Below are 25816 nucleotides of genomic sequence, written 5' to 3' on the forward strand. Positions count from 1 at the left end.
ATGTATGTATGTATGGATGGATAAACGAATGAATGGGTGAAGTGTTACTTGCTTGAATCCTACTGTTTTTTAGAGAATTTTTATTGGCTAGTTTTTATTATTTTCCATTGTAAAATACAGATATTAGCACATTTGCCAGTTCAATATGTTTCGCATACACAATTTGGTGAAATCGATTACATCAATCATCACCAAGTCCTTTGGTAAATTTTCTATTCTCATTAAAAAAAAAAAAAAAAAAACTCAATGCCATCTAAATAATAATTATTTTTTCGGAGTCTTAGTCAACAAGTTTTGTAATGTGATACTGTACACAGCGACCAATATGATAATGAGTCTAGGCAACCATTTTAAAGTGAATCAGAATCAGAATATCAATACGAAGGGGAAAAAGTTAAACACATCAAACATCAGAGTACAGGATATACTTTTTTTTTTCCATTAGCAACTAGGAGAAAGGGAGAAGGGGCATTAAATGGCTCATCTTCAAACAAATCAAATGTGAGATGTTCTCAAGGGTTCTACTGAAAAAGGAAATTGTCTTCTCTGACCTTTGCAAAGTCCATGAAAAATAATACACTCAAGGTATCAAAAAGATTAAGGGTGTGTTTACGGAGAATTAAGACTAGTGGCAAAGCATAATTTCACTTTCAAACTTCGTTTTGTAAAGAGACCAGTTCACTCTGACTTACAGAACATTGAATTATGGAATACGGTACCTGTCTTTGGCTGGCATAGAGGTCACACACGTAAAGGATAACACCATATTAATACGGCATATTTTAGAGAGAAGAGAATATTCTAAATATAATCAGCAAGTCTGACCTTTTGAAACACTCATTCACTGTTTGCAGTTTAAAAACACTGATGCATACTTACTTCTCCTTTCAATCAAATAGAACCTAATAATTAGAAGAGAGGACAGCACATCTAATACTAACAGGCTTTGCCCTATGTCTCTGCTTACCAACACACAGTCACACACACACAGAGACATGGACAAACTAGGAAGGAAGAAAAGAATTTCATTCTTAAATTGAAAGCAGTAAGGTTTCTCTCCTCTTCAAATTAAAGCTTCTTGAACAACTAGACTACCTTGCCCTCTCACTTCTCATGCCTTCCCATCATTCATTCATTCATGCCATGAATATTTATGTTGGCCCTAATCTGTGCCAGGAACTGTTCTGTGTGCTAGGAAAGCAAGAGTAAGCATAACCGACTAAAATCCTTAGCTACAAGTATCTGACGTTCTAGTGTGGAGGAGAAGGACAATAAACATCATAAATAAGTAAAGCATATAGCTTCCAAGTACATAGCTTCCATGCATTAAAAAATAAATCTTAGTAGGTTCATCAAAGTTCTGGGTGAGGGAACAATTTTAAATGAAATGATAAGAAGGTGAGCAAAGATTTGATGAAGGCGAGGGCTTTATCCAAGGGGAAACCTGATAGTAGAGCACTCCAGGCAGAGAAAAGGACCACTGCAAAGATCTTAAAGTGAGATGTGCCTAGACAGTTTGGGGATCAATGAGGACACCAGTATGGCTGGAGTGCCTGAGAAAGGGGAAGAGTACTAGGAGATGATGTCAGAGGATAGAGGGGACCAGATCATGTGAAGCTTTGTAAGCCACTGTAAGGACACTGGCTTTTATTCTAAGGGAAGGGAAGAGCTGTTCAGGGTTTGCCTGTGGGTAGTGCAAACGGTTAAAGCATTCAGCTGCTAACCAAAGGGCTGAAGGTTCTAATCTATGCAGAGGTGCCTCAGAAGAAAGGCCTAGCAATCTACTTCCAGAAAATAAGCCATTGAAAACCCTATGAAGAACAGTTCTACTCTGATACACATGAGGTCACCATGAGTTGTAACTGACTTGACAGCAAATATAGCATGTAGTATTACAAGGTTTAGAACAGCTAAGTCACGTCGTCTAACTTAAAACAAAATTATAAAAATTTACATTGCCTGATCTGCTAATATTTTAGGCAGCATTTAATACATAACTAACTACCATAAACTTAGTGGTTCCAAACAATAAATACCTATTTAGATCATGATTCTGACCATGATCAGCAATTTGGGATGGACTGGTCTGTGATTCTACCAATCTCAGTTGAGTTCACTCATGTGCCTGTGGTCAGCTGCTGGCCAGGTATGTAGTTCCGCTTCTGCAGGCTGGATGGTTGTCAGTTTGGAATACAGGGGCAACTGGACCGTGTGTGTCCTATCATTCCCCAGGGTAACCTTGGTTTCTTTACCTGTTTGGAATCGCAAGGGTTTTCAAGGGTAGAAATGGGACAAGTCCAAATGCACACATACTTTTTAAACCTCTGCTTGCATCACATTGTGTATGTTCCGTTGGCCAAAGCAAGTTTCATGAGTAGTCCAGATTCAAGGGGTACTAAAGTAGACTGAACATCTTGATGGCCATTTGTGCAATCTACCACAGCTGAGATTAGACTAGAGGAGTGGCGAGAAATATGAAAGTAGGCAGAGTTATGAGATTTTGCAATAATCTAATGATAGAAATGGTATTGGACAAGGTTGGTAGCAGTGTGGCTGGTTAAGAAACATTTGTTCTATAAATATCTTTTGAAGGTTGAGCCAGCAGGGTGTTCTGGCAAGTTGCAACTGCAGTATGAGATAAACAGAGGAGTCGACAATAAAAAGCAAAGGTTTTGGTCTGAGCAACTAGAAAGATAAGATGATGTTATTCATTGCGAAAAGCAGGTTTTGAGGCAAGTTTTGGAGTTCACTCTGTGACTTATTAAATTTAAGATGTGCATTGGACATCCAAGTGGAAAAGTTGAGTTAGAAAAGATAATTGCCACTAAAGTTCAGTGGCAACATCCTGTCTGCAAATATAAATTTGGAAGTAATTAGATGTAGTAAACAGATGAGCCTGGATAACCAGATAAGATAACCAAAGGAGTGAGTATGGATAAACTAAAGGAAATGCTTAAAGGCTGAGCCATGGGCACTCCAAAATCCTAGGAGAAAGGAGAAACCAGCAAAAGAGAATGAAAAGGAATTGCCAGCATGATAGAAAGCAAACTAGCAGTGAGTGTTGTTGTGGACATGAAGCAAAGTTTTCCAGGAGGAGTATTCAGCTGTGTGCCTAATGCTGCTACTCAAGTAAAATGAGTTGTTGAGAATTTCTATTGGATTTTACAACATGGAGGTGATCCATGACCTTGACAAGAGTAGTTTCAGGAGAATGGTGGGGCAAAAGTTTGAGTGGAGATGTTTAGGAATGGGAGGAGTTTTTTTTTTTTTTAAAATATATTTTGTTGTTGTTGTTAAGAATATACACAGAAAAACATACACCAATTCCACCATCTCTACATGAGATCAGTTAGACTAGGGTGGTGGAAGGGATTTCCAAAAATGGGGCAGCACAAGGGCATTTTGGGAGATAGATGGACATGTTCTGTATCTTGATTGTAGAGATGGTTGTGTGACTCTGCATTTGTCAGAACTCACTCAACTCTACACTAAGAAGAGTGAATCTTATTATGCAAAAGTTAACAAAAATACATTTAAAAAATTCATGATTATGAACCTCAAGTGGGCCTCTCATAGAATATATGAAAGCAGATGTGGAGGTGGGATTTTATGGAAATTCTCCTCCTCCAATTTATCCTCCATTCAATTTTGTCAAGTGATTAGAAATCAAGATCATCCTTAGAGTGTAAAGATGGGAGAGAAGGTGCTGGAAGTGTGAGGAGAGAAAAAAAAAAATGAAATAGTATTGAGATGTGAAAGCTAACAAACTAGGAAAATGCAGTATGTTTGCCTGGCTGCCTTCAACGTCTACTTGTGCTGCCCTTTTTCGGAAATCCCTCCCACTGCCCCAGTCTAACTGATCTTCTTAACATCTCTAAAGGGAAGCAGAAACAGGGTGCAGTATCAAAGTTGTACAATAAGAGGACTTGGCTCCACTAGAAATCTAAGAAGCATTGTTGTTATTAGGTGCCGTCGAGTCAGTTCCGACTCATAGTGACCCTATTTACAACAGAAAGAAATACTGCCTGGTCCTGTGCCATCCTCACAATCGTTGCTATGCTTGAGCCAGCCCATCATTGTAGCCACTGTTTCAGTCCATTTCTTTGAGGGTCTTCCTCTCTTTCACTAACCCTCTACTTTACCAAGCATGATGTCCTTCTCCAGGGACTGCTCCCTCCTGATTACATGTCCCAAGTACATGAGATGAAGTCTCACCACCAGCTGTGGTCTCTGTCTTATCTATAGATTGACAGAGAGTGAAGCCTGCCATTGTTGCGGTTAGGTGCCATTGAGTTGATTCTGACTTAGCGACCTCATGTAACAGAATAGAACTGCCCCATAGGGTCTTCTTGGTTATAATCTTTAGGAAAATAGATAACCAGGTCTTTCTCCTATGGAGCCAAGTGCTTAATCGTTTGCGCCACCCGTGCTCCTTCAGCCCTGTCAGCAGAAGCCTGCTAGACACCAAGAATATAATTTTACTCTATTCTTCATGTTTGAGCCATAGTATGGAATTGCTTTATGTCCTAAACAAAATTTCTATTAATTGTTTAAGAATTAACAGCGTGCACCCTTTCCACTGACCTGGCAGTCTCTCCTGACATTGCCCATGGTAGACTCACTGTACATGTTAGTCTTAGTTGAATGAATGAAGGTCCCTTTAGACAGTGGCACTAATTTCTCTGACCATCCTCTATTTTCTCCAGGGCCCCACTAGAGATATCACAAATGTGTGTATCATTTTTAACACTTGTCTACTTAAATATTCACTTCTAGAGAGAAGGGAGTAGGAGGATGGGCAAGAAAAGAAGAGGACAGACAAGAGCTATAACTAGGCCCAGAGGTGCCGGTTTATGTGTCTGTCTTAAATATACACACTTTTCACTTGACGCTCTTGTGTTTTGGACACTGAAAGTGTTGATTTAGAAAATAAAACTGAGTCTACATATTGTTTACCACTAAACATGAACATATTTAATAAACAAAGAGTTATTTATGATATATTAAAAACTATTGCAGTCATGTGTGAGAACTTATCATTTTCTGAGATAAATACTTCAACGTTTGCCATCATACAGCTTTATTTGTATGTTACAACTATATCTTTTTAAAACTGAACTGACAGGGAGTAAAAGCGATTGTCACCTCATTTATGCTCTTACCTAATGGTTAAGTGACTATGTTATACAGTTTACTGTGGATGACATTGGTAATTGAACTAGACACAAACTCAAAGAGTTGTATTACTATTGCCATTATGACAGTAATTTATTGAGAGTTAGCCATGTGCCAGGCACTGTGCTACCCACTTTTCATTTAATTATGAAAATGGCATGCAAGGTTCGCAGCTTACCTGCTTCCAAACAGGAGTACTGGGTCTCAGAGAAGTTTAAAGGGTCCTGCTTAAAGCCTTGTGATTAGGGAATACTGAAATAAGAATTCAAACCTAGATCACAATAGAGGGTCCCAGACAGAGCTAGAGAAAAATGTAGAACAAAATTCTAACTCACAAAAAAAGACCAGACTTACTGGCCTGACAGAGATTGGAGAAACCCTGAGAGTATGGCCCCTGGACACCCTTTTAGCTCAGTAATGAAGTCACTCCTGAGGTTCACCCTTCAGACGAAGATTAGACAAGCCCAAAAAACAAAACGAGACTAAAGGGGCACAGCAGCCCAGGAGCAAGGACTAGACGGCAAGAGGGGACAGGAAAGCTGGTAATAGGAAACCCAAGGTGGAGAAGGGAGAGTGTTGACATGTCGCGGGGTTGGTAACCAATGTCATAAAATATGTGTAGTAACAGTTTACTGAGAAGCTGGTTTGTTCTATAAACTTTCATCTCAAGTACAATAATAAAAAAAGAATTCAAACCTAGGTTTTCATTACCTTCTTTTCTTATTTGTATTTCCTAAATTTTACAACAAACATTTTAAAATGTTTTAAAATTATGTAATACTAATAAAAAAGTCCACAAACGAAACAAACCAGTTGCCTTCGAGTCAATTCTGACTCATAGCAACCCCACGTGTGTCAGAGTAGAACTGTGCTTTGTGGCGTTTTTAATGGCTAATTTTAAAGGTCAACATTGGGATATTAAAACAATACCTTGTTGTATGCTTGTATATTAAAAAGTATCTTCTTTGTTACATCTACCTTAAAAGTCACAAGAAGACCGTCTGATCTTAATATTCACATCAATCACAGAGTGAACTAACAACTGACAAATTAGCTGGGCAAAATGCCAGACTCAATCAGAAAATTTGTATTCTTTTACACAATTAGATAACTTTAAATTAATGCAATGAGATCATTAAATTACTCAATTGGAGAAAAAAATCTAATAGATGTCAACTTAAAAATAGTCTACATAACAATCATTCAAATATTGTTTAATCTTCCCTTCTTTTTTTAAAAAAATCAGTTGTAAAGAACTATTGTAAGAGTAGAGAGGTACGAAATTAGCTTTTTATTGATATCAAATGACACTTAGTTAAGAAAAGAAAAATACTGAACAGTTGGCTATCACAATTAAATCAATAGAAGTAGAAAAATGTATGTGAACTTCTATAACTTTCAGCATCACTTTTGCTCAACGTTAACTAGAAGCTTGAAACCATTAGTGTGTTTGTGCTTCTCTTTTCTCTTTCTAATCTGAGAACAGTAAGAAAACTCAGTCTCTGTTCTGGGTGGCTCCAAATTGTATATTATTTAATGCATCAATTTTCAAAGTGTTGTTCACAAACCACTGAGGGTCCTGATATAATTTAAGATGGTCCACAAACCAAATTTGTTTTCATAATAACATTAAAATGTTTGCCTTTTTCACTGTCTCTGAAATTTGCATTGATGATATGCAAAATCAACTGTGGGTAAAATTTCTGCCACTTTAGCATGAATCAGAGTCCCCGAGTGGTACGAATGGTTTATGTACTTGACTGCTAACGCAAAGTTTAGAGGTATGAGTCTACCCAGAGGCACCTCGAAAGAAAGACCCCGTGATCTACTTCTGAAAAATTAGCTATTGAAAATCCTATGGAACACAGTTCTACTCTGACACATATGGGGTCACCATCAGTCTGAACTGACTCAACAGCAACTGTTTTTTTGTTTTTAGCTGAAATAGGACAGTGGTACCAAACCATACTAGCAGTCACTGCAATCTTTACTGGAACGTACGCGTAGTAAAAATACATTAGGTTCAATTAAAAATGTCCTTGAGAAAGCTATAAAAATCACAGACTTTATTAAATTCCAGTCCTGAGTACATGCTTTTAATATTCTGTGTGACAACATGCATAGGACACTTCTACAGCATGTTGTTGTTGCAAGATACAGTCAAGTTGGCTCCAACTCATGGCGACCTTATGTATAACACAAGGAAACATTGCCCAGTCCTGGCCATCCTGATGATTACTGGTATGTTTGAGTCATTCTTTGCTGCTATTTTGTCAACCCAACTCATTGAGGGTTACCTTCATTTCCATTGACCTTCTGCTTTACTAAACATGATGTCTTTTTCTAGCAATTAGTCTTCCCTGATGGTGTGTCCAAAGTAAGTGTATTGAGTCTCACTAGCCTTTGTTCCAGGGAACATTTGGCTGTATTTCTTCTGAGACTGCTTCTTTCATTCTTTTGGCAGTCCATGGTATAGTAAAGTACAATAGTTGTCTCAAAAAAAGTATTTGTGCAAATTTGCAGCTGTGAGCTGAAGTAGCTAGTATTTTCATGGAACACTACTTTCATTTGAAAGAACAACTATCAGACAAACTAAGGTTATTCAGACTGGCATATTCAACCACGAAAGAAGTGAGCCAGTCACATTCAGGAAGCAATAGCCTTTGTTGCCAATGAAAAATTTGATCTTTCAAACAAAAATTAGAATTTGGGAAAACTTGCATCTGCTACTGTGAATCTGACAACTTGCCTATACATCATGACTTTTCTGGAAAAAAAACGTGATGATATTAAGAATGTGAATTTTGTGACGTACTATGAAATAAACGTACATCTGGAAGATCTGCATGACTCATGGACCAGCATTTTTCAAATGAAATACCATGATTTCAAAAATCATGCATGCATAAAAAATCCATTCAAAGCACAAGCTAGACCAATAGATGTTAGTGTAAGAGACCATGAATAGTTTATTGACATAGTTTTAGATATCACATGGCAACTAACCTTTAAGAAACTACTCCTTTTCTAGTATAGATGTTATCTATCAAAAAATATCCACGATTATCTGGAAAGGCTATTAAAATACTTCTCCCTTCTCCAAATACATACCTGTGGATGGCTGGAATTTTTTCATATACTCCAACAACATAGCCCAACAGACTGAATGCAGTAGCAGATAGAAGAACCCAGCTGTCTTCTATCAAGTCAGTCGTTAAAAAGATACGTAAAATGTAAAACTATGTCACTCATCTTGATTTTCTTTAAAAAATTATAGTTATTTTTCAATGTGATTTTTCATTAAAGTGAATGTTATGTATGTTATCATGCAATGGGTTTGTCATTTTTAAATAAATTATTAAATACTTTTAAATTTTCTCAATTTTAATTTCTAATATGGTATATATGAATAGATCCAACCCACATAAACAAAAGCTATTTTGAGGTCCTCAATGACTTTTTAAGACTTTGAGAGCCACTGATTTAATGCAAATTATCTGTAATTATTTTTAAACTTGTTAAAGTAAATGAATTTGCTATCATGGAGTATATATAACTGAATTGCTTTTACCAGTAAAAATATATTAAACAATTACTTCACTGCTTAGGAAATACCCCTAGAGATTTATTAACTATTTTTATGAGTTAAAATGCCACTTTGGTTCAATTTTTTTCATGTCTTTTTACAGGCTCAATTTTACTTCATCAAAATATGGCTTGTATTTTGTTCAGACCATAACTTCTCAGTTAACCAAACTGTTCGCTTATCTGAGTGGTGCAGTGAAGTTGCTACAAATTGGAATCAGCTGGAGTGCTCGTTCATCATTTGACTTTCCTTCAGGTGTCGGTTAGGTTTGATGAGGTTTTCATTTTATTTCATTTTTTAAATACATCTAGAAATCGTCAATCTATAAAGCAAACCTCCAAAAGCAACCTCAGTGGATTTCAAAAGATGCTAGATTAAATAGAATGAGGAAGAGTAAAGGGGGAAATTTTTTCTTCCTCTGCTCCTCATTTTTGTCCCTTACAGAATGTTTACAAAGAAAAATAAAGTTTTGGCTGAGAAATTCTAAGAAGTAAATCCTTGAACATTAGAATTTTCTGACAAACAAGAAATGCTAAACACAATTTGATTATAAACACAAAAGTTAAAGATGATTCCAAAAATCATGAGATTTAAAAAAAAGGCCAAAGTCTAGGTACCACTGATAAGAAAATACCAGTTTTTCTCCAGTTAAGAGTGTTTTTGTTTCGCAAAATTGAAACTTTACAAGATTCTCTTGATATAAATACCAAAAACCCAACCAGTTACCATGGAGTCAATTCAGACTCATGGCGACCCCTCATATGCAGAGTACAACTGTGCTCCAGAGGGTATTCGTGGATGTGACCTTTTGGAAACAGATTGCCAGGACTTTCTTCTGAGGTGCCTCTGCAAACCACCGAACTTTCAGTAAGTAGTTAAATACTCAACCATTTGTGCCACCCAAAGGCTCCTTCTCTTGATATAAGTTGGGGGGGGGGGGAGTAAATAATGGTTAGTTGAGATTCTCTGCTAAATAAAATACCTAGACAACCAGTTGTATCAGAAATAACTTTTCTGTGAGGCTCCAGGCGAAGAAGGATCCACAGTGGCTAGATCTGGGAATTCCTCTTCCTAGTCATGAATCTGAATTTACTGGGAAATCAGTTTGTGCCTCACACTATGGTAAATGCTATGAACTTCCAGAAGAAGTAGGAATCTTAGTATTGAAACAAAAAAAAAAAAAAAAAAAACAGCTACAATCTAGCTGCGAGAAGCTGCAAAAAAGTAACCCAGTTAGTGGATTGCCCAGGAGGCAGGTGGGACTCCAGTCCTGAGCGTCATTATCTGCATAAGTCAGCAGAATTCGCTGGTGTGATGATGTGCACAGTGCCTCACGTTCCGTGCACCCTCTGCCTCCTCGAGGAACACAGTGTTAACCTTCGTGAGCTTTGATAACCAACCAAAAACTACCCTCTCCTTTTCCAGACTCAGTGTGCGGCCCCACCTCATCCTCAGGAGGAGCCAGCTTCAGACAGCATGAGTAAAGCCCTTCCTCAGTAGCCCTGGCATTAGTCTCCTTATTAAGCATCTCAGGAATGCAAAGGAATTTGTCTCCACAGACCACTCGAGCCCCTTCCAGGAAAGGTTGCAGGTAATGGCATCTTTTTGCTGACTGCAGAAGTACTTTTTTCAGATGTGAGCACTTAGTTATCTAGCAGTAACTTTATTAAGACATGAAGCCCCTTTCATTAAAGCAACCTATTAACTTCAATGTCCAGTCAGACCAAGCCCCATTTCTAGCAACTTCTTCAGCCATGCCGCACCCCCGCCAAAAAAATGAGCGGCAGACTCTTATCAGGTATTCCTTTTGTCCAAATTCCACTGGCTCCCTGTATAGCTTATTAAAAAAAAAAAAAAAGTTGCCAGAGAGTTGATTCTGACTTACGGCGACCCCTTGTGTTACAGAGTAGAATTGCTCCATAGAGTTTTCTTGGCTTAATCTTTATGGAAGCAAATCACTAGACCTTTCTTCTGCGGAGCCTCTGTGTGGGTGGGAACCATCAAACTTTAGGCTAACAGTCAATCGCAAACCACTTGCCCTACCTGGCATTTCTCAAATATACCTCCAATTCTGAAATTATAAAACCATCTATTTTGGTTCGCAAAACATTCAATGAGTAGTTCTCTTTTAGCAAGGAGAATCGTGAATGATGCCAACTCAAAATGCTAGAATTACACTGTTGATCATTGGTCTCAATCTTTCCTCCGTCTCTTGAGTTTCATACAAGTAACAGACACTATAATAGGTGTCTTCAGAAGGGGCAATAGCATTTACTGTTTAGAACTCTCTTTTTAAATCCCTACTCCTACATATAGTCATGCAGGGAAAGGGTAAGGAACAGTCAGCTTTTAAAGCCTTAAGGTACTAAATAGTTTATAGTCAACTGGCACAGTGGTAAGAGCTCGGCTGCTAACCAAAATGTGGACAGTTTGAATCCACCAGCTGCTCTTTGGAAACCCTGTGGAGCAGTTCCACTCAGTCTTATAGGATCCCTCAGTCGGAATTGACTCCACAGCAACAGTTTGGTTTTTTTTTTAATATCCCATTACGCTGTAACACTTTGAACACTCTTGTGAAATTCAATGTCCTTTTGCTAAAATCTAAGACAAGGCAACATGGTATATGTGAAGTTTGCAGCTCCTGAACCCAGACAGAGACTAGCTGTGCACATTTCAAACTTTCTGACCCCTCTTTATCTCATCTGTAAACTGTAGATAGTAACCCTAATCCAGCAGAGTTGTTGTGAAGTTCAATGATATTGTGTAAAAATACCCAACACGATGCCTAATATTAAACAGTAGTTGCAATTACAAATAATAATACTTGATGTGTACTAAGTGCTAGGCTTCTCGTTAGGTGCTTTTCACACATCATCAATTTAACCCAATAATCACCCTATGAGGTAGATACACCTATTATCTTAGGGTTGCCAGATAAAATCCAAGCTACACTGTTACATTTGAATTTCAGATAAATAATGAATATTTTTTAGTATAAGTGTGTTCCAGATTTTGCATGGAACATATTATACTTAAAAAAAAAATCATTGTTTATCTGAAATTCAAATTTAACTGGACATTTTGTATTTTTATTTACTAAGTCTGGCAGCACTCTATTGTCCCCATTGAAGATGAGACAAGTAGACCCAGCGTGCTGAAGACACTTGTCCAAGCACAGAACTAGCAAGTTGCAGAAAAGATATTTTATTCCATCAGAGTATCTTTGCAGCCAGGGTACTGAGACCTTAAACTGTACTCTTTCCATTACTATACAATGTAGTAGTTAGAAAGTCAGGTGGCCCAAAGGACTCTGCACTCTTACTCATCATGTCAGAAGAGTGAGCCTCTGCTTCTTCCCACTTCAGACATCCTGACACGTGGGATTGCGTTCTAGGTAGTGATAATGAGTAGAACAGGAGAGATCATATGATAAGCAGCTGCAGCATTTAATATCACACTGACTTGGTCAAGGCCAAGGGGAAAAGCAGGAGACCAGCCTCATATGCATATGAAAGCTGGACAATGAATGAGGAAGTCCAAAGAAGAATCGATGTCTTTGAATCATGGTGTTGGTGAAGAATATTGAATATTTATCATGGACCACCAGGAGAATGAACAAATCTATCTTGGAAGAAATATAGCCAGAATGCTCCTTAGAAGCGAAATGGCAAGACTTTGTCTCATATACTTTGGGCAAGTTATCAGGAAGGACATTGTCATGGATTGAATTGTGTCCCCCCAAAATATGTGTAAACTTGGTTAGGCCATGATTCCCAGTATTGTGTGGTTGTCCTCCATTTTCTGATTGTAATTTTATGTTAAAGAGGATTAGAGTGAGATTGTAACACCCTTACTAAGGTCACATCCCTGATCCAATGTAAAGGGAGTTTCCCTGGAGTGTGGTCTGCACCACCTTTTATCTTACAAGAGATAAAAGAAAAGGGAAGCAAGCACAGAGGGGGAACCTCAAACCACCAAGAAAGCAGCACCAGGAGCAGAGCATGTCTTTGGACCTGAGGTTCCTGCTCTAAGGTGCTTCCATACCAAGGGAAGACTGATGATAAGGACCTTCCTCCAGAGCCAACAGAGAAAGAAGGACTTCACCTGGAGCCAGTGCCTTGAATTCGGACTTCTAGCCTACTGGACTGTCAGAGAATAAACTTCTCTTTGTTAAAGCCATCCACTTATGGTATTTCTGTTATAGCAGCACTAGATGACTAAGACAGACATTATACTTTGTAAAGTAGACGGTCAACAAAAAAAGAGAAAGACGCTCAACGAGATGGATTGACACAGTAGCTACAACAATGGTCTCAAACATAGTAGCGATTGTGAAGATGGTGCAGGACTGGGCAGGGCTTTGTTCTATTGCACATAGGGTCACTATGAGTCGGAACTGATTGGATGGCACCTAACAACAACAACAACAACAAACATTATGAGAAAACTCTCCTTCCTCAACCTGATTCTCCAATTCCGTCACAGGTTCCAACTTGGTAAAGACTATCAGATATGTCCAGCAATTGGGTAAGTTACTTAATAAAGTTACGATTCCAAATAACCTTGTATATTCACAGCCAGTTGTCCACCAGTGTGCATTGATTTTGGAATATCCTTCTTCACTTTTAAGAAACACAGCAAGAGCCAAACACACTAAGCAACTATTTTTAGTCATGGTGTTGGATTCCATCTAATCCTCACCTGCTAACCAGTACTAATGACTATACAATAGCTGTTTCTGGAAATCTTTCTCAGTAGCTAAATTGGGTCAACTGACAGATACTGTGCATCTTCTCTTGTTCAGTCTTTCTGTTATACCTCAAATTAGCAACCATTAAAGAGGAGGAGAATTTAAGAATAATATTTCACTAGATGTTATATTCACTACAATAGCTGAGGTGGCAGTAAACTACTCTTTGGCCTCCCTTGTTCTTGTTTGCATTTAATGTTGCTTGGTAAACCGGGCTATTGGAGCAGCCCCTCACACATGGCTGGTACAACCACGGTGTAGCTGTAAGCTTATTGCACTTTGGAGAAGGTGAGTGATAAATGCAGGTTGCTTCCCTGACCTTGAAGAAATATGAAGTCACAAGTGGAAGGAAACAACCCAAACGTTTCACCCACAGAAGGACTGCTGATTCTGCCAACCGTGATTAACTCCAGCTTGGCCTAAAGGGAATGGATACCCGGAAAACTCCAAGAAAGCATCAAGTTCCATCCTGTGGCTTGTTCAGTCACAAAGAGGAAACACTCATTTGTTCCAGCCTCCTCCATTACATGTTCTTCTGCTACAGGCAAAACCACAAGCTAAAGCAAGCACAGCTATTTCTCTCTCCTTTCCTATCAGAATTAGTGTGAATTACAGTAACTTCCCCTAAAGAATTGGCTTCCATCAAGAGAGTCCCTTCACCTTACAAAGAACTTCCTAAGCATTAAGTGGATTTTACTATGTCTGAGAAGCTGAGTTAAGTGCCAAGGCCCACAGATACATGTTACTTTCAGCCATTCACAGTCAGAACTTGGCAGGGAGTCCTGAGGTCTGAGATCTTTTCCTGCTGCCACCTGTGCCTCTTTGTATAACCTCGACAAGTAATTTACAAGAATTTCTCTGAGAGTTAATGAGCCCTGGTGGCACAGTGGTTAAAGTGCTCAGCTGTTAATTGAAAAGGCAGCGGTTCAAACCCACTAGCCGCCCTGCAGGAGAAAGATGTAGCAGTCTGCTTCCTTAAAGATTACAGCCTTTGAAACCCTATCTTATAGGGTCACTATGAGTGGGAATCTACTCATGGGCCGTTCCCCCCTGCCCCCAGGGGATATATACAATGAGGAAGAGGGAGGGGGAAGGGGAGAGGGAGGGAGAACAGCTTGGTTGAGTACTTGGCTACTAACCCAAAGGTTGGAGGTTCAAACCCACCAACAGCTCTGTGGGAGAAAAGACCTGGCAATCTGTTCCCACAAAGATTACAGCCTAGAAAACCCTATGGGGTACTTCTACTCTGTTACATGGGGCCACTATGACTCAAAATGGACTCAATGGAACCTAATAACAAATATATATAATGTGCCTAAGCATGCAACCCAATCTGCTTTTTGAGCATTGTTGCTTTATGACCAATGAGTTTCAACAAAGATTTCGAAAGGACAGTATCAAGTCCTGTGAAGAGTACAATGCTGTCCCCACTTGAACACATTTTTGCCTTCAAATTCCAGTGTATGACTCTAATATTTCTAACTTCACATGAGTTATTCCATTCATCTTCATATCATAAAGTGGAATAAAACTTTAACCAAAACTTTTGGGGAAGTTATATCGCTAGTATTTTAAGGGGAAGAGGGGTAGGTAAAAGGATGTTTATTTGGATCTATTCAATAACTCACTTTTTTTAGTGCAGTGGATTTTATGACTAGTTTCCACTATGAGTTTACTCGGTATTATCTGGATCATCATAGAGAATATGGCTTAAAACTCCTGGTATTGTCTAACCTTTATTTATGCACTAACACATGTTATATTTTTTCCAATCACATTGCTACCTTTTGGAGGCTATAATTTTAAAGTCATGCAAGGAGCAGCTTACTATTAATTATAAATTGATTTGAAAGCCCAAGAAATTTTATGTCTCCATCATTTGCTGACATTTACATAATGACTTTCTTTTCTTTCTTTTATTCCCAGATAATTGAGTTAAAATATCTCTGTTGAACAAACAAGCTTTCAGAAAGACCCTTGGACCTAATTAGAACCATCACTATAATAAGACTAGGTGTAGTGCAGTAAAGGAACATCTCTTCCTCCTATTGGGAACATAAATTCTGGAATTTAAAGTTATGAAGCCTGCAGAATACATTTTATTGACTTGACAGCAAACAACAACAACAACAACTTAAGAATTAATGGGACAAGGTATAAGTGTGACCTTTGTTTAGTTGTTTCTGCTAATAAAGTTCATATTGTTCCCTTACCCCACCGTGGATGTAGGTGAGGAGTGATGGGTTGAGACGTGGATAGATTTTGCTGGAGAGACTTAGCCTGTCTTTCCCACATTCAAGTGAATCGGGCATAGATCTCAGTGTTAGAAAGTGTAGCTACCTATAAAAATACTCCAGCCCCTGAGCTATAAATGACTCTAATACTAATTTTATTATGTGATTAACCTTACTCTTAAAATTCTAAAATTGTTTATCTATGTTGAAGTAAATAACTGTTAGCTCAGTTTTTCCTCATTTTAGATTGTTTACCTTTGCATTTTTGTTATGTTAATCTTTCTTATAAAATAAGTACACTACCCTTTATCTTTAGCATCTGTATTCTTTATGCACATTTGATTATTTTGTTTTTCAATTTCATTTTTCCTAGGATTAATCACTTTTTTTTTTTTTTTTTACTAATTTCTATGTTGTTGTCATTGTTAGTTGCCTTCGAGTCAATTCCAACTCATAGTGACCCCACGTGTGCAGAGTAGAACTGCTCCATAGGGTTTCCAAGGCTGTGACCTTTCAGAAGCAGTTTGCCAGACCTGTCTTCCCAGGCACCTCTGTGTGGGTTCCAGCCACCAAACTTCCCACTAGTAGTGAAGCCTTTAACATTTGCACCACTCAGAGACTCCTCTAATTTCTATATTGCCCTGTTATTCACATCTTATTTTTCTGCTTCTCAAAATGCCTTTTACAAAAGGTTGCCAAAAAAAAAAAAAAAAACCAAGGAGAGATTTTTTTTGCTATTTTACTTTGGTGTAAATGAATTTCTGTTTTAATTTTCTTTCCATCAGTTTATCTGCTTCCATCATTTCTTTTCAGGATTGTGCTCAGGTTAATTTTTATAACCCATACCTCTTCACCAGAGTGACCTATACTCCATTATTCTGTTGATCTGGCTCATGTATTTTTATATTTATTTATGTTTATAATATCCAAATTTGCTATTCTCTGCTAATGTTAAACTATTGCTTCTCTTTTTTCCCTTAACAAAGATATTTAAACTATGTATTGCTGTGCAACCTTCTCCTAATTATCATTTCTTCATCAATATTCAGTCAGCTTCAATTTAGATTAGTATATTAATTCACTCTACTTGTGAATGAAGAGTAGGCAAATATACCTTCTAATGAAAAATAGTCCTATCCTTCAGAATCTCTATTTAAAACTGCTATCAGCTGTGGGTTTTAAAACACTGGGGAAAAAAATCTGTAGGAAAGAAAAAAGGAGATAAAAGATAGACTCTATGAAAATATACTATTTTATAGCAAAATGTGATTTTTTTTTTATGCTTTCACAATCTATATGTTCCCACAAGAGCTACAAAGACAAAGTCCTAACCTATAGACAGTCACATTGTTTAAGATATGCAGTCTATCTTTGTGTGAGCGGTAATGACCACACTTTTGCAGACTTGCTGTAATTAAAGAAAAACCTTCTCTTCATAGAATTCAAGATATTACCATTCAAATGAAGCTTGTCTGTCTAGTACTCCCCCTTACCTCAATGATTATCCCATACTATAACATGCTGTATTACTTAAGATTTTGCTTCATGCTTAATTATAGTTTCCTCATTTAATTATAAATAAAAGACAATAATCAAACCTCATTCTAAACTGCTTGAGACTAATGAATCTTCCTATCTGTCACAGAGAGAAGCTTCCCTAATCCATTTCCCTACCCCCAGACCAGGTCGAATGCCTTTCTTATGAATTCTCATAATACTATGTCCTTCTCCTTGATAGCACTTAGCACAATGGTAATTATTGAAAGATAGATGTAATTATCAGCTGAAGTCTCTCTTCCCTGGCATGTACTAAGTTCCACATGAGCACAGACTTGTCCTGGTCAAAGCTTGTCGACCACAGTAATGATATCTCAGTTAAGAACCGTTGAATGAACAGAGAATGAACTCCAGTATCAGAAACCTCCAGTATTGCTAATAAAATTCTATTACAAAACACCTTAGAGAACACCAAGAGTGACACTTTCATGAATTAACTGTAAGCTCAAAACATCTCCCACTTAACAAAGAAGACTCAACTTCAAATACCAAAGCAAAAAGCCAGCATCTACCATCTTTCACGTGTGAGCAATGTTTTTTGGGAGGCTTTGGGTAAGTGCTTTCAAGTAGTGAAGTAAATGGGTACATTGAAAGGAAGATGAATTTTGGTTTAGGAGTCTGTTTTAGTTCATCATGGTGACTTGCTAGCATACAATCAAAAATCAGTGGTATCACTAGGGACCGCATCAGGTGACATTGTCAGAGTGGGTGACAGGAAAATGGCCGTCTATAAAAGTTTTGTGTGGTGTTTCAGTAGAAATTTATTATTTTTTATAAAAATATCCCTGTAGTTACAACAATAAAAACATTTTTTGTAAGCCCAGCTTACAGTATCAATATACCTACAAAGCTAAAACTCTATGCTAATTTACTTTCTTTTTATTGTACTTTAGATGAAGGTTTACAGAACAAACTAACTTCTCATTAAACAATTAGTACACATATTGTTTTGTGACATTGCCAACCCCACAACATGTCAACACTCTCCCCTTCTTGACCTTAGGTTCCCTATTACCAGTTTTCTTGTCCTCTCCTGCCTTCTAGTCCTTGTCCCTGGGCTGGTGTGCCCATTTAGTCTTGTTTTGTTTTATGGGCCTGTCTAATCTTTGGCTAAAGGGTGAACCTCAGGAGTGACTTCATTACTGAGCTAAAACGGTGTCCAGGGTCCATACTCTTAGGGTTTCTCCAGTCTCTATCAGACCAGTAAGTTTTTTTTTTTTTTTCTTTTTTCTGTGAGTTAGAATCTACATTTTTCTCCAGCTCTGTCTGGGACCCTCTTGTGATGCACGTCAGAGGAGTCAGTTGTGGTAGCCAGGCACCATGTAGTTGTGCTGGACTCAGTCTGTTGAAGACTGTGATAGTTGTGGTTCGTTCGTCCTTTGGACTAATCTTTCCCTTGTGTATTTAGTTTTCTTCATTCTGCCTTGCTCCAGTTGGAGTGAGGCCAGTGGACTATCTTAGACAGCCGGTCACAAGTTTTTAAGACCCCAGATGCTACTCACCAAAGTAGAATGTAGAACATTTTCTTTATAAACTATATTATGCCCATTGAGCTAGATGTTCCCCAGGACCATGGTCCCCAGAGCCCTCAGCCCAGTAATTTGGTCCCTCAGGGAGTTTGGATGTGCCTATGGAGCTTCCATGACCTTGCCTTGGACAAGTTGTGCTGGCTTCTTCAGTATTGTGTACTGTCTTACCCTTCAAGAAAGTTACCGTTCATCTATTGTCTATTTAGTGTTTTTCCATCCACACCCCTCCCCTCCCTTGTAACCTTCAAAGATTGTCTCTTTTTTGTGTGTAAACCTTTTCATGAGTTTTTATAGTAGTGTCTTATACAATATTTGTCCTTTTATGATTGACTTTTTTTCACTCAGCATAATGCCTTCCGGATTCATCCATATTGTAAAATGCTTTGCAGATTCATCATTCTTCTTTATCGTTGTGTAGTATTCCATTGTGTGTATGTACCATAATTTATTTATCCACCATAGTTTATTTATCCATTCATCTGTTGATGGGAATCTAGGTTGTTTCCTTCTTTTTGCTATTGTGAACAATGCTGCAATGAACACGGGTGTGCACATGTCTATTTGTGTGACTGCTCTTATTTCTCTAGGATATATTCCTAGGAGTGGGATTACTGGATCACATGGTATTTCCATTTCTAGCTTTCTAAGGAATCGCCATATCGTTTTCCAAAATGATTGTACCATTTTGCATCCCCACCACGAAAGCATAAGAGTTCCAACTCCCCGAAGCATCTCCAATATTTGTTATTTTCTGTTTTTTTTTGATTCATGAAAATAATATCATAGTGAGATGGTATCTCTTTGTGGTTTTGATTTGCATTTCTCTCATGGCCAGTGATCACAAGCATTTCCTCATGTGTCTGTTAGTTGTCTGAATGTCTTCTTTGGTGAAGTGTCTGTTCATATCCTTTGTCCATTTTTTAATTGGATTATTTGTCTTTTGTTGTAGAGATGTTGGATTTTCCTGTAGGTTTTAGAGATTAGACCTTTGTCAGATTTTTAATAGCCAAAAGTTTTTTCCCAGTCTGTAGGTTCTATTTTTACTCTTTTGGTGAAGTCTTTTGATGGGCATAAGTGTTTAATTTTTAGAAGAATCCAGTTATCTAGTTTATCTTCTGGAGTTTGTGTGTTGTTAGTTGTGGTTTGTATACTGTTAATGTTGTATATTAGGGCCTCTAGCATTGATTCTATTTTTTCTTCTATGATCTTTATAGTTTTTGGCTTTATATTTAAGTCTTTGATCTATTTTGAATTAGTTTTTGTGTATAGTGTTAAGTATGGGTCCTGTTTCATATTTTTGCAGATGGACATCCAGTTTTGCCAGTTTCATTTGTTAAAAAGATTGTATTTTCCCCATTTGATGGATTTCGGGCCCTTGTGGAAGATCAGGTGACCGTAGGTGGTTGGATTTAAAACTGGGTTCTCAATTCTGTTCCATTGGTCAATGTATCTCTCATCGTACCAGTACCAGGCTGTTTTGACTACCATAGCTGTATAGTAGGTTCTGAGGTCAGGTAATGCGAGTCCTCCTACTTTGTTGTTATTCTTCAATAGTGCTTTACTTATCTGGGGCTTCTTCCCTTTCCATATAAAGTTAATGATTAGTTTTTCCATTTCTTTAGAGAATGTTGTTGGTATTTGGATCGGGATTGCATTGTGTTTGTAGATTGCTTTGGATAGAATTGACATTTTCACAACGTTGAGTCTACCTATCCATGAGCATGGTACGTTTTTCCATTTACACAGCTCTCTTTTGGTTTCTTGCAGTAGTGTTTTGTAGTTTTCTTTGTATAGGTCTTTTGCATCCCTGGTTAGATTTATTCCCAAGTATTTTATTTTTTTAGGGGCTATTATAAATGATACTGTTTTCCTGATTTCCTTTTCGTTGTTCTCTTTATTGGTATTTAGAAATCCAATGATTTTTGTACGTTCATCTTATATCCTGTTTCTCTGCTGAATCTTTCTACTAGCGCCAGTAGTTTTCTTGTGGAGTCTTTTGAGTTTTGTATGAATAGTATCATATCATCCACAAATAGGCGCAGTTTTACTTCTTCATTACTAATTTGGATGCCCTTTATTACTTTTTCTTGCCTTACTGCTCTAGCTAGGACTTCTATCACCATGTTAAATAGAAGTGGTGTTAAAGGGCATCCTGTCCTCAAGGGGAATGTTTTCAATATGCTACTTTACTTTTTGAACCTTCTAATATGTTCTGGTCAAAGCTGTCATTATTACCCAGTTACAATGATACTTTGAATCATGCGGTTTCAGCAGCACGCGCTACAAGTACGTGTTGTTATTTTCTGCTGGTGTTTTTGTAGTTGCTGATTTTTTCAAATTTTCTGGTGTTTTAGATACAATATTGTGGTCATTAGTATTTGTGACCCTATATCAATAACTTTTTTGAGAATGAAGTAGTAATTAAAGGAAAAGAAGGAGAAAAATCAAAAAAGGCTGCTCAGTTACTCATAATGTCATAACTAATAATGTTGTAATTCAACATAGGAAGATTTACAAAACAATTTTGTTGTTAGTATTCATATAATCTAAGACATATTACATTTAAGCAATCTACAACTATATCACACATTATTCTATGATTAAAATTAATAATAAACATTACTTAGGATTCTGTATGGTCTGGTACTGGAGGAGGTCCATGGAGAGGGTGACACCATGAGTTACCTCATTGGGTGATACCAACCCTAGTGACACCACTGTTAAAGATATTAATGCCGCAAAGAGGAAGTAGTATTAAACCTTGAAATAATCATCTTTTGAATAGTGATTCCCTTATGGAATACAAATCCAGTCTTACAGCTGGTCACTCCACAAAACCATTCTGAGAGAGATTCATTAGTTCTTTTGTATGGCTTTGCAATAGGACAAGCACTATTCTTGATGCTTTTCTCTTCCTTTTATGTTATGTGGGTATGAAATCTCAATATAGATGCTTATATAGTTCACTATACAAAGCACAGCTGTGAGATTATTGCTTACTATTACATTAAAGACAGAAACACAATTGAGAGGCCTGGATACAGTGAGCAACTGACGAGAGCTGTGATTAAAGTGCCTTTTTCCCTCTTCCACTTTTCCCAACGTAGTATCAAAAAGGAGGTCATTTGCGTATGCTTTGGGAGTGGAGTACCATCTTGATAGTTTGTATATTTTAAACCAAATCTGGTTTTTGCTATTCTTATCTTTGTTAATGAAACTGTAAGTTCATCATTTCCTGTTTTTATTACTCTAGTCTTCTATATACTGTTTCCACCTTCCGGCTACTGTTAAACAAATCAGAAAGTGGATATCGTCAACATTATTTGAAGTCAAATATTTGCATATATGTTTTGTTACAGGTTCAGGTCTTCCATTTAAAACATAAATAAATAACTGAGTGTTGTGTTCATGTTTTAGGAAGAAAGGCAAAAGAGAAGGAAGAGAGAGGAAGCAAGGAAGGAAGAAGGAAGGAAGGAAGAAAGGATACATGAGAGGAAGTGAGGGAGGGAGGAAGGGAAGGAGAAATGGGGAAGGAGGGCGAGAGAGAGAGAATAGAGAAGGGGGAGTAAGAGAGGAGGGGAGAAGAAAGAGTAGAAAGGACTTCAAGGACTTTCAGCATGCTAAGTTAAACTAAAGCTAGCCCTCTGCTGCAGCCTGCTGACGGATTGGAGAATTACTATTGAGAAACCATTTACTATCAGATTTATTTTAAATTTTAAATAACAGATTTATTTTAAATCCAACAGCTTTTACTATTTTATTATAAATTAATCCAGTGAGGTAGGCCTGAAAAGCATCACAACTCTAATTTCACAACTGGAAAATAGATTAATCTCTGCAATAGGATGAACAAATATCATAATCTGCTTTCTTATGTAGGAAATAGCCTGATATTCCAAATTAGGAAGCAATAACTTGGCTCCTAGCCAATTACTAGTTAGTTAAAGACTCACTTAAAAGAAGTTTATTTTCACACACTTAAAAATATGATGGGGACAGAGTACAGATGACAATATTACATATAAATAGATTTAATAAAAATTCATGAGGTTCCCTTATTCTACCCTTTTTACAGATGAGAAAACTGAACTTTTGAAAAGGAACATTCAATTCATACCTCAATATCGGCCAGCAGCATTTCCTGTAGTAATGCAGGAGGCATACTTGTTGGTTTTCTCCTAAAATAAATGGAGACATTCTGGATATATATATATATATTTTTTTTTCTTCCAGCATTCTTTGAAATAAGGAAGTGATGTAAATATAAATAATAAATATATATAATGTAAGCAATTTATAGTATATCTACTGAAATATTATATTCCTTATAAGTAAACTTAAGAAAACTATATGCTGTTGTTGTTGCTAGGTGTTGTCAAGTCAATTCTGACTCCTAGTGACCCAATGCGACAAAGGAGAACTGCCCCATAGGGTTTCCTAGGATGTAATCTTTACAGAAGCAGATCACCGTGTCTTTCTCCCACAGAGCCACTGAGTGGGTTCGAACTGCTAACCTTTCAGCTAGCAGCTGAGCACTTAACCATTGCTCCACCAGGACTGCTTAAGAAAAACTATATAACAAGTGGTAAAATAAAATAGAATAAAATGGTAAGAGAAAAAAATTCAGAACTACTTCTAGACAAAGATAAATAGTGAAATCATTATATAAACACAGGAGACAAGCGGAAAGGAATTGGCTGATGTTCTTCTATTTCTCTCATCTCTTTTCAAATGTTTCATTATATTTTAATATTTGTATAATAAATACAGGCATCAATTCAGAACCTCTGAGAAGCAGATGTCAGGACAGGAATAAACACACAAGAGGCGTATTGGGTGAATGCCTGTAAGGAATGGTCTGGATGAAGATGAAGACACAGGGTAGGCAAGTAGAACCTTCCGACTGTGAGGCATGTCAGACACCTGTGAAGAAAAGGAGGGAGGAAGGAAGATTGGGTAGGAAGAGTCCTGGACTGCTGCATTGTTCTAAGAAAGTTTTGGCTCTGCTGATGGGGAGTCACTGCCCCAAGATCACTCATTAGAAGAGTCCTGTGTTTGGCAGGGATGAACCGACACTAGTACCTCCATCATGCTTAGTCACTGGCAGGGAAGAGCCCCAGGGAAGTGTGGCTTCAGAATGAATGTGGTGGTGAATCCAGAAGGGTAGCTGGGGTTCTCACACAAACACACCCCCACCATCAGAAGATCTGAGCAGTACACATTCTAGGCTGTCACAGAATGCACGTAGGTTATAAATTTTAGCCTGCCACTTCTAATGTCTTTTTTTTTTTTTTTTTTTACATTTTAGATCTATTTCCACCATGATTATGCTCTGTCCCAATTCTTCCATGTTTATGTCTCTTTCCCTCCACTTTAAATATACTAAGAAACTGGCAATTAGTGGTCAAAGAAATTGAGTCTACTTGAGAAGGAAAAAAGAAGTATAGAAAAAAATCAAGATAATTTGCCCTCAATATTAAAAAATAGTGATGTTTAGTCCCTGTATGCTTCCTATACTTTATTCAAGCTATTCAAGATTATCACTTTAACACTGAGATTTGCCACTTGAAATCACAGAAATGGGTTTTACTCATATTATTAATTTAAAAATAATTTGACTTTCCTCAATGTTATACCCTCCTATGAATGCTCCTTCTTGATAGATATTGAACATCACTGTGGCAAATTATTCTTTTATCATATGGCACACGTGTGTCTGTCTGTCATGATTGTCCATTTTCTTCAACACTTACTCAAGATTAGGAAATAAATTGTTGACCACCCAGAGTGGTATCTGAATAAATCACGGTATGAATTGGCACACACAGCTTGTCAGAACTGATGCCACTATACTTCTTCCAGCTTATCGGGACTCACAAAATAATTGTTTTAGCAACAAAAAGTCCATGGAGCACTTCTCCCTCATGTATGTAGTGTACATATGCTAAAAAGAACTTCCTTCTCTGCCTATTAATGAAGTCCAACCCAAAACAGAAATACCTTCTGACATACACAGGTGATAATGGTTGTCCTTCCGCATTAAACACCAGGGATTTACACACTGACTGTCATGTATTGAATTGTATCCCCCTAAAATGTGTGTCAACTTGGCTAGGCCATGATTCCCAGTATTGTGTGACTGTCCATTATTTTGTCAGCTGATGTGATTTTCGTATATGTTGTAGATCTTACCTCTACGATGTTAACGAGGCAGGATTAGAGGCAGTTATGTTAATGAGGCAGGACTCAATCTACAAGTTTAGGTAGTGTCTTAAGTCAATCTTTTTTGAGATATAAAAGAGAGAAACAAGCAGAGAGACAGGGGGACCTCATACCCCCAAGAAAACAACGCCAGGAGTAAAGCACATCCTTTGGACCCAAGGTTCCTGCACTGAGAAGCTCCTAGACCAGGGAAGATTGATGGCAAGAATCTTCCTCCATACCCAACAACGAGAGAGAAAGCCTTCCCCTGGAGCTGGCACCCTGGATTTGGACTTCTAACCTCCTAGACTGTGAGAGAATAAATTTCTCCTTGTTAAAGCCAACTACTTGTGGTATTTGTGTTATAGCAGCACTAGATGACTAAGACAACGCTCAACACTGTCATCTGATAAAGGAAGTTGCCAGTGGCTTGTTATGCTTTCCCTCTAAGCATAATATTTGCCACTAACTTTGAAGGTGGTTTTACAAGTTTCTTGGCAATGGTGCAATTTGTGCCTCTTTTTACAGTGAGAAACGCAACCTTGAATGTTGCCACTTACAACTTTTGTCTATTTTGCTCTTTTAGCATAAACAAATGTAATACTTTTTCTCTTTTTGGCTTGACCTAGAAATTTTGGATTGATATGCCAGAGAGGTCACCGTGCAGTTTTCTGAAAACAATTTATAAGAGAAGGCTTCATGCTACTATTTGACCAAGTTCATAGGAGAGAAACCATGGGAATTTGCAGAGAAGGAAAGAATATGGAAATAGCTCATATTTCAA

General features: G+C 37.6%; 1 long non-coding RNA gene across 3 annotated transcripts in view; it reads right to left on the minus strand.

Moving 5' to 3' along the window:
- LOC111822268 (uncharacterized) overlaps nt 1-25816 on the minus strand; it is a 148343-nt gene that overhangs the window by 47785 nt on the left and 74742 nt on the right. For all 3 annotated transcript variants that reach the window (XR_002825554.1, XR_002825553.1, XR_002825552.1), the window contains exon 2: nt 22949-23009. This is a non-coding gene — a long non-coding RNA (uncharacterized LOC111822268). The remainder of the gene's footprint in view (nt 1-22948; nt 23010-25816) is intronic.

The sequence above is a fragment of the Trichechus manatus genome, unplaced genomic scaffold (assembly GCF_000243295.1).
Source record: "Trichechus manatus latirostris isolate Lorelei unplaced genomic scaffold, TriManLat1.0 scaffold00147, whole genome shotgun sequence".
Taxonomy (NCBI): domain Eukaryota; kingdom Metazoa; phylum Chordata; class Mammalia; order Sirenia; family Trichechidae; genus Trichechus; species Trichechus manatus.